Source organism: Oncorhynchus clarkii, chromosome 13, assembly GCF_045791955.1.
Source record: "Oncorhynchus clarkii lewisi isolate Uvic-CL-2024 chromosome 13, UVic_Ocla_1.0, whole genome shotgun sequence".
NCBI classification, from domain to species: Eukaryota; Metazoa; Chordata; class Actinopteri; order Salmoniformes; family Salmonidae; genus Oncorhynchus; species Oncorhynchus clarkii.
In genome coordinates this window covers 61,001,461-61,012,086 of record NC_092159.1, presented here as the reverse complement: position 1 = coordinate 61,012,086, position 10,626 = coordinate 61,001,461, and the positions used below count along the sequence as shown (strand labels likewise).

The window sequence follows — 10,626 nt, the reverse complement described above, 5'->3', positions numbered from 1 at the left end:
GCAGTCTCTATGGGGGTGCCACAGGGTTCAATTCTTGGGCCGACTCTTCTCTGTATATATTAATGATGTCGCTCTTGCTGCTGGTGAGTCTCTGATCCACCTCTACGCAGACGACACCATTCTGTATACTTCTGGCCCTTCTTTGGACACTGTGTTAACAACCCTCTAGACGAGCTTCAATGCCATACAACTCTCCTTCCGTGGCCTCCAACTGCTCTTAAATGCAAGTAAAACTAAGTGCATGCTGTTCAACCGATCGCTGCCTGCACCTGCCCGTCCTTCCAGCATCACTACTCTGGATGTTTCTGATTTAGAGTATGTGGACAACTACAAATACCTAGGTGTCTGGTTAGACTGTAAACTCCTTCCAGACTCACATAAAACATCTCCAATCCAAAGTTAAATCTAGAATTGGCTTCCTATTTCGCAACAAAGCATCCTTCACTCATGCTGCCAAATGTAAAACTGACCATCTTACCGATCCTCGACTTTGGCGATGTCATTTACAAAATATCCTCCAACACCCTACTCAACAAATTGGATGCAGTCTATCACAGTGCCATCCGTTCTGTCACCAAAGCCCCATATACTACCCGCCACTGCGACCTGTACGCTCTCGTTGGCTGGCCCTCGCTTCATACTCAACGTCAAACCCACTGGCTCCAGTTCATCTACAAGACCCTGCTAGGTAAAGTCCCGCTTTATCTCTGCTCGCTGGTCACCATAGCTGCACCCACGCGTTCCAGCAGGTATATCTCACTTGTCACCCCAAAGCCAATTCCACCTTTGGCCGCCTCTCCTTCCAGTTCTCTGCTGCCAATGACTGGAACAAACTACAAAAATCTCTGAAACTGTAAACACTTATCTCCCTCACTAGCTTTAAGCACCAGCTGTCAGAGGAGCTCACAGATCACTGCACCTGTACATAGCCCATCTATAAATAGCCCAAACACCTACCTCTTCCCCTACTGTATTTATTTATTTATTTTGCTCCTTTGCACCCCAGTATTTCTATTTTGCACACTCATCTACTGTTAAATCTACCATTCCAGTGTTTTACTTGCTATATTGTATCTACTTTGCCACCATGGCCTATTTATTGCCTTTACCTCCCTTATCTCACCTCATTTGCTCACATTGTATATAGACTTATTTTTCTACTGTATTATTGACTGTCTGTTTGTTTTACTCCATGTGTAACTCTGTGTTGTTATATGTGTCGAACTGCTTTGCTTTATCTTGGCCAGGTCGCAGTTGTAAATGAGATCTTGTTCTCAACTTGCCTACCGGGTTAAATAAAGGTGAAATAAAAATAAAAATAGATTTAAAAAGTCTACGAATCACAAACCAAACTCTACTTAGTGCCTCCGTCTTTTATCCTCTCACTAAACTACTTTCATCAACGTTTACATTTTGTCTCGAGATCTATCTATTTTTCGTTCATGTTATTAGCTCTCATGAGGTTTTCTGCTCAAAACTAGTCATTAGCTGACTACACCCATGAAACATCAAATTGAATCCTGTCCTAAGGGTGGTTTTCTCATAATTTCATATCGTTATTTCATTACACACAACATATCCCATACTACTTACGGGAAAGCCATACTACTTACGGGATGGGATAGTCTTCTGCTCTTGCTGATGTTGAGTCAGCTTATACCCAAGTTGGATGGGTTAGAGGCGTGTCTGATAAGTTCAGGTCTACCAGTACCATGCAGGGTGTGATTTACTGTAGTAGGGAATGTAGAGAAGTCATAAGCCCTTAATCTAAACAAGGAAGGTAGAAACACAGTATGAGAGAAAACAGATGTACACTATAGATGTACAGTACGTTTTAGAGTAGCTACTGTACAATAAACAGCAGGCCCCTAATTAAATGAAGAAAAGTAACCAGAATAATTCAACATCAAAAGTTTAAATGGACAATGTAAAAAATCTGACATTTATTATACAGTTGAGTTCCTTTATTTCAGTCAGTAGGCCTACACTGTTTTGTTGAGTCCAAACTTGCATTCCTGCAGGACCAGAAGATTGATGATTTTTATTTATCACACAAAAGCGATATACTGTCTGTTCTTTATGTTCACTTCCTGTTTTCTGTAAAAAGCATGAGCTGACGCACACCCAATTTATGTAGCGGTGCTGACTAGCGGAGAGTAAACTGTATAAAAATACAGAAAGTCACACACTCTGTATATATGCAACTTTCTGTCATTATTTTTCTACACTTCCTTTTTCCTTTCACTAATCTTCTCACGACAATGTTTACTTTTTGTCTCCAGATTTCTGTGTTTGAGTTATGTTTACGGCCTCATGAGGGTCTCCTACTTGAAGCATCTAACTTCCTAACTACACCCATTAAACATCCAGTTTAATCCTGTCCTATAAGAGTGGTATTCTATCCCATTTCACATATAATCATATCCTTGACCCTTCTAAAAGTCTGATAAACCTTGTCAAAATCACAATGTATACAGTATTAATAGAATAATGGGATACTACTTATGGTACCAGATAACTTATTCTGCTCCCACTGATGTTGATAGCTTGTGAGACCGAATGAGGATATACTTCCTCTGAAAGTGGGATGGGTTAGAGGTGTGGCTGAGAAGTTCAGGTCTACCAGTACCACTAACAACGCAGGGTGTGATTTACTGTTGTGGGGAATGTAGAATGTAGATAAGAAAGGTAGAAACAGTATGAGAGAGAAAACAGATGAACACTACAGATGTACAGTGTGCTGTAGAGTAGCTACTGTACATAAAACAGCAGACCATAAGGCCCTATTCAATGAAAATCGATAACCCAGAATAAGTCAACAAGTTTCGATAGACATTGAGAAAAGCATGTTTGAAATGATGATACAATTTAGTTTCTTTATTTCACTCAATAGGCCTGATGTTTGTATTGTTGTGAGAATAACATGAGTCCAAACCTGTATTCCTGCAGGACCGGAAGATTGATGATGATTTTGACACAAAACCGATATCTGGGTTTCATTAAGAGGCCAACTGTCTCTAGTCCACTATTCTGCTGATGAATACTCATTTCAGCAACCCCTTCATGAAAGGATATCTAAGGGTTCAGATAGCACTAGAGAGTACTGCCCCGTATCACTGCCTGTCCTGCATCTGCTGGCCTTAGGAGGACGATACTATACTGCCAAGAGATGAGTCCTACTTTGCTGTACATGGCCTTCAGGTCAGAGACGGAAGAGGAAGCGAGAGAACTCACTCATTCCTTTTTTTCTGGTTCATGTACAGTCAATAAACATAGCAGACCAGACCCAGCTGCTAATGCATTGTTCCCTATGGGAAAGCCACCCCTTAAGCCGACCGGAACTGTGACAATTATTTTCAATGGCAAACGGCCTGAGTGGGAGATCTTTATTCATCCATCAACTTTTCTTGAGGTCTCTAGGGCCACGCTCATGAGGGTGGAATGATCTGAACATGGTAGACATGTCTTGTATAGAACTGGCATCATTCCCCATTTTACATGACAGAGAACCATGTCTGTTCTACATAATATACAGTATTTCTATCCAGTATTTCCATCTGAGCATTCTGTAAAGTTAAACTCAACCCAGGTGGACTCCATGATAGGACAGTGCACACATGAATCATCTATGTAACTAGTTTATATTCTGAACATAAATATGTTGGGTATTAATTATACCCTACCACAACAGATAGGCATAATCCTCCCTTATTACAGCAAGTTGGTGGCATAATAAAAACACATTTTGGTGGAATCATATACATATACGGGTTGGAAGCAGCAGTTAGAAATCTTTCTCCATAACAAAGGTCCCTGAAATGCTGAAGGTCAAATAGGAACACTGTGCTTCACTATGTAGTGATCTGTAACTGTTACTGCACATCCTGACAACAATGCAGTGGATTGTGAAATACAGTTGACTCCTGTTGTGAGAGCAACTGAGCATGCCGTTATCATGTGCAATTACAGTAAAATAACATAGGACAAGAAAACTGTATCATTCGTTTGAGCAGTGTGCATCTTATCTGAAGTGTGCCGAGTGATGAAATTAACATAGATATGGTGTTAATAATTGACCACAATGATTGGTCATACAATGATTGGTCATACATCTACTATATTTGATCTGATTGGCCATATATCTACTATATTTGATCTGATTGGTCATACATCTACTATATTTTATCTGCATGCCACATACTGAGGAAAATATTTGACTACTAGTATGAAGCAAAAGATGCAGCCTTGCTGTATAGCTAAGTTTAATAACAGAATGAATAATTATTTTTATGTGGTACTACATATTCATAGGCCAACTATTAACAACTGTATGTGTTTTGCATTGTTCCCATACGGTAACTGATTTTGTTATAGGAAACACACAATAATCATTCAAAACAAACCAATAAAGTTATGGAAACTTTAATAGATGAGTATTTTAAGAACACAATGAAAACAAACTCCATCTTTGCACTAGTCACCATACAAAACAGTCATCATACAAAAAAGGCAACATAATATTGAAACTGGTTAGAAGAAAATATATAAAAATTCCTATGAATTTGAAAATGTTATAGAGGGGGCCATTTCACATGGTAAACTATAAAAGAAAATGTATGAGAAAAGTACCCGGTTGATTAGCCATAATAGATTACTGTTTGGTCACAATACATATCATATTACACAGGCTTGATGAATAAGATAAGTTATAATATAAAGATATACAATGTTCTTTAAGAATGAAACAAAAAAGACATCTCATATCTGCATAAGTTCACAACAAATTCCTTTAATATTGTCGGTCCAAATGGACTTCACTTGCTATAACTTATTCAAACATATATACACAATAGCCATGTATGTAGGCTACATTCTGTGATCGGAAGCATTACAGTCATAGTCGTCTGACAAACTGAAAACACATTTTCAACAACCAAAACCATTAAATATATTTGTGTTGTAAAAGTTCTGTACATACATTTTTGTTGGTCCAAAGTGTTGACAAAGTGTATAAAAAGAGATATTCAATAACAGGCTGCCTTGTCTGGCAGCATCTGTCTAACTGGCCTCTCTACCTTCTATTGCGACCTTACTTTTTCACAGTGATGTTGTACGCAACAGGTCCTCTGAATGTGAAGCCCAAGTAGAATGTGACATTTTCATTGCCATAGGGAACTGACGCTGCATACAGTGGATGGATAGTGAACTTCTTTTTAGGACCCACAAGGTAGACGGTTCCATCTTCTGTCCAGCCAGAGACACGCTTAAACAGCTTTGTGATCACTGGTGTTGTCCACATTTCCCCACGAAACCACTTCATTCTTTTCACTGACACAGAGAGGAGCTTTGTGGTCATTTCAACTTTGCTTTTGTGGACAATCTTCTCCCATCCAGTTCCATTCCCCAGGAAAAAATGAGTGTAAATCCTCCTTTTTCGCTGTGGAATATCCTTCATTTTGGTCCAGTAGCTTCTTTTCAGGAATTCAACAGCTGACTGTACAATGTCATATTTGCTCTCTTTGTCTTGATCCGTGTCATGCTCTTCTGGCCAAAACAGCAATGTGAGTAAGAAAAGAGCACTTGAAAGGCATTTCTGTTTCTCTTTAGGAAATTGCTGACTAAGTTTCTGAAGATCTTTGAGAGTAGCCAGTTTTGGAGACAGAGTAGAAAGGCAGCTTAGGGCAACGTGAGATGCTATGTAATTGACCAGATCCATCTGATCCATCCTCACCCTCAGAGGGTTGGTAGGATACATAAATATGATATCTTCCAGCACTTTCACTTGGTCTTTATCCTTCTGGTGAGTCAGGAGGGATAAGATTGTGGTTATATTTCCACCACCAAGGCGATAGATTATCATGCGTTTTGTGAAAGGAGTTTGGACTAGGTTGGACTCTGATGTTTTTTGGGCAGTGCTGAGTGAAAAGTCACTGAAGTACTTCCCATATTCGGAGGCCTGTCTCACTAACCACTTCATGGGATTGAATATCTTCATCTCAGAACTTTCAATAGTCTCCTCCTCATCCGCACCAATGTCAGCTTGAAAGTAACTCAGGTCTTCTGAGATCCAATCAAGGGATTCGTGCAGAGTAGTTTGCAGGTTCTTCAGTTTGCTGTGAAAACATTCCCAGGGTTCCTTGACTTCTTCAGGAACATAGTCTGTGAGCAAGTACTTCAAACTTTCTGAATGACCATGTGCCTTGTTTGAAAACACACGCAGTGAGGAAATTAGCTTTAACAAGCTGAATCCGACTTCAACAGCTGCAAAAAAGCCTGAATTGTTCATGGAGTTATGGTCTGCGATTGCGACCTGCTCACATTCTTGGAAGCATTCCATAGCTTTCAGTGCAGTTTCTACTGCATCAGCTGTGTTTTCTACGGTCTTTGGGATGTTCTCTATTGCTTTACACTTGGCATTGAACCAGCTCCTGTAGACCTGACCTTTGGTGTTCAGGATGTAGGAGTTGTTAGGCATCTTTTTGCCTGCTATTTCTGCCCACTGTTCTGCCTCTTCAAATTTGTTGTGTCTGTAGTTCAGGCGGGCAAGCTGCTGAGCAAAGAATGGATCTTTGTTGAAACGTTTATATGCCTCCTTGAGGAGCTCGATTGCCTTGTCAGGGCCATCATTTTTACTCACATGCTCAATGAGTGGAGAAAAAAAGCTGTCAGATTCATCACCTTTGCTTATTCTGCAACGCTTCATGAACAGGTCTCGCAGAAACTTCAAGTAATCCTCTTTTCCAAACCTGTGTTCGAAAAGCACATCCTCATGAAGAAGATCCATTGCTAATCTGCCTTGAGTCCCTTGACCTTGCTGGTGGTCACCCAAGCTGCTGGAGAATTTCCTTTGCTACAAATGGATGAATGATTCGGATTGATTCAATATATGTTCTGTCATCTCTCAGGTGTATGAAGACGAGTTTGGCCGGCTCACTCAGTGATCTCTCAAACGTATGCTGGCGAAACCTATCCATGTGAATAGTTAGAGCTAGCAGAGTTTCACAGTGGGACTGGGAAATGAAGGAGTTCTGAACATATGTGTTCAGCAATGCCACATAACGAATGAGGCGAGTGACAACAGATCCATGGTCAATGCCTTGCAGCAGATGTTTCACAAATTGTTCAACATACTTGACAATCTTTTTGTGCTCAAATTCTTCACTCATCAAGACGAATGTCAAGATGAATTCTGGCTGGTACTGTTCTTCAAGCTTCTGCCGTTTCCCAGCAAACTGTCTCTTCTCTTCTTTTGATAGTTTGTGAGTGACAGCTACATTCTGCAATGGCAAGTCCTTGCACATCTTCTCTGGGTTATGGGATCGTCTGCAGCTCAACAGAATGAAACACAGTGTTCCTTGCGCAATTTTTTTAGTGTAGCTTGCAACCTCTAATTCATGCTTCAAATCATCCAGATGTTCTTTGTCACAGTCCTCAACCAACAGGAGTACTGGGAGGCATTTCTGGGAATCTTTTTCTTCGTACTCTCTAAGTTGAACAGCATGCTCAGAGACTATGGTAGCAGAGTATGACGGTTTCACAACAGCACATCTTAGGTCTTTTCTGTTGTTCCACAGCACCTGCCTTACCACTGTGCTTCCACCACTTCCTGGGTGATGGTAGATGTTGATACTGTTCACAGCTAATTGGTCTATACTCCACTTCTGAGTGTCGCTGAGAAGTTGAGACGTCCCAGTAGGCATCCCGTTGAATGACATCCCCCACAAACTTATTCTCTGCAAGCCAAAAATTCATCCAGCTCACTCTACTCTCACTCTGTAAAACTGTCTTTCAATGTTTTCTTTCTCTGCCTCGATAAAGTCATCACTACTTTCATCACAATGGTAAACACTGAGAATCTCTAGAGAATACATCCTTTCCTCGTCACGGGTCTCAAAAGGGCACTGTCCTTTAACATGGGTAGACAGATGTTTGGTTGCTCTAGTGGTGACATGTTGAATACGTTGAAGTGTGGCATTCACATGGCTCATTTTCATCCCAACAACACTGGAGGGGTTCACAGTTTCTGTTCCACATGAGAGCTCAGCAAAGTGTTGCCATTTCTGATAGTTGTCTTCAGATTCTGAGATACAGATGATGTCATCATGACCCTCCATGTCAGTGAAGAATACATTGAAGGTGTGCAAGAGTGGTTTCTCGACTGGGGAGGTGAGAAGCAAGACCACAGTGAATGTGCCTATTGGCAAAATCTGTTTGCAGATCAGTGACACGGAATTCCTGAGGAGTGTCATTTTTGTTTTGATCCATGTCATTTCATCGGAGGGACTTTCATTTCCTTGATAGTCATTCCGTCCATTGCAAAAGATCCAGCTGGTTTGCTCAAACAAATGCAGGTGACTCACAAAGTCTCCAATGCTCATGCCATCTGGGATTTTGTAGTTCTGCATGAAATGCATATTTGCAGCATGGTGCTGAATATATTTACTGCAGAATCCTGACACTTTGGAATCAGGGTCAAAATCGAACACACAGAAAATGTTCATGTTGAGCAAGAAGGCAATGCTGCTCAAGTCATCTGGTTGGAACTGGTTAGTGACAAGAATGTACCATTTCCAAGTGAAAGTTGAAAAGACATCTTTCACGGACGCTATATAGATGTATTTTTATGGATGTTCAAATTGCATATGACATTAAAGCTGTATTTTTATGGATTTTGAAGAGACGTCTCTGCCAGATGTTGAAAACATATAATCAGCCCTTTGACTTTTTCCACATTTTGTTACGTAACAAACAGCCTTATTCTAAAATTGATTAAATTAATTGTTTTCCTCAATTTTCACACAATACCCCATAATAACTCAAAATTGAGACTCAAAATTGAGCTTAGGTGCATCCTGTTTCCATTGATCATCCTCAAGATGTTTCTACAACTTGATTGGGGCGGCAGGGTAGCCTAGTGGTTAGAGTATTGGACTAGTAACCGGAAGGTTGTAAGTTCAAACCCCTGAGCTGTCGTTCTGCCCCTGTTCCTAGGCCGTCATTGGAAATAAGAATTTGTTCTTAAAACTAGTCCACCTGTGGTAAATTCAATTGATTGGACATGATTTGGGAAGGCACAAACACCTGTCTATATAAAAAGTACCACAGTTGACAGAGCAAAAACCAAGCCATGAGGTCAAAGGAATTTTCTGTCCATCATTCTTAAATGGAATAAGTTTGGAACCATCAAGAGCTTTGAATCTGGTTTTTAGGGCGGTGCTAAAGTGATCTTAGAAGTAAACAGCGGCTTTGAGAATGATGATCGCATGTAATGATGAGCAAAAAATGACTTACCCCCCTCACTGTCCATTTCTTGTTTTTAAACGATGAGAGATTGGAGGTGGAGAGAGATTGTAAAACAGAAATAGTTGCTTTATGCATGCTGTACCTTACGACATGAGACATGACACGTCACGATGTAACAGAGGGTCCGTTATTTCAACTAAAACTTCAGAGTTTATCTGCTGTGTGAATAACGAGGCATAAATAGAGTCATTACCATGTTGATCAATGCTTGAATAGAAACCTAGTTCACACCCCGGATTTTGAAGTCAACACAGTCACTACAGTCCCATTAGTTTTCTTTGTAGCCTTGTTTGAATGTTGCGGTTGCGCACATTTGTACGGAATGGGGTGAGTTTACTTTAATGAGCATGCAACTGCAGAATGGTTGTTAAGACACTAACAGCTTACAGACGGTAGGCAATTAAGGTCACAGTTATGAAAATGTAGGACCCTAAAGAGGCTGCTAAAATGTTTAGTTGATTACAAAATCACAAGGTAATGAATGCAGGTCTAGACACGGTTCCAAAATAATGGCTCAAGTCTCTTTGCTACAGTTAATAGATAGTTTGATATTTTCTTGAACATTTTCCAATACTAAGTAGCTAAATAAATCGTCAAATTAAGTTTAATCTGTTGTCTCCAAGCAAAGTAAATATTGGGCTTACCAATGGGGCGGGTGCAGATAAACCAGACGTTGGCGGGGATATTTTCCTCTGCAAAAAAAATATACTCCAGTTTTAGATTGCAGAGATAAAACAGACGCCCAAGAGGTTTGAAACAAGGTTAGGTATTTATGCCTCGTTATTCACACAGCAGATAAACTCTGAAGTTTTTCACCTGACAGAAATAAAGGGATAGAAATAAGTTTTGCTTTGTTGCCGCACTCTCGACAAGCATAGCCTACAGGGTATAGTTCTCACCTTGTGAAATTGTTCTAGAATACTTCTCCTCATGAAATTGTACCATTGCATACAGAAATATGTTTAGCTCTTAATACGCCTCACATCGTTATTTTTTAATGAAAAACTCGGGAAAAAAAGAAGATAACGTAATTGCAACTATAAGTCGCACTAGTTATGAGCTAAAATCTAAATTGCTAAAATATTGTTATATAAATATTCATACACATAGCTCATATAAACAAAGACATTCCATCGCAAGAACACATACACCCAGCCATAAGACTGACCCCCTCTGTTCTCTTCTTTCACGACCCACTCTGCTCTCCTGTATCAGATTTCCAGACACACAAATATCTCCTTGTATAAACACACATCTCATCCCCCTCTACTGGTTGGGGGCCAAGAGCAAAGGACTTTTGCTGTGCACCAATGGGGCCCGCTC

The 10,626-nt window shown here is 40.2% G+C and overlaps 1 pseudogene; it reads right to left on the bottom strand.

The window, feature by feature from the left end:
* Window positions 1-5,070: 5,070 nt before the first annotated feature.
* On the bottom strand, window positions 5,071-9,307 carry LOC139423612 (sterile alpha motif domain-containing protein 9-like; annotated as a pseudogene).
* Between the last annotated feature and the right edge of the window lie 1,319 nt (window positions 9,308-10,626).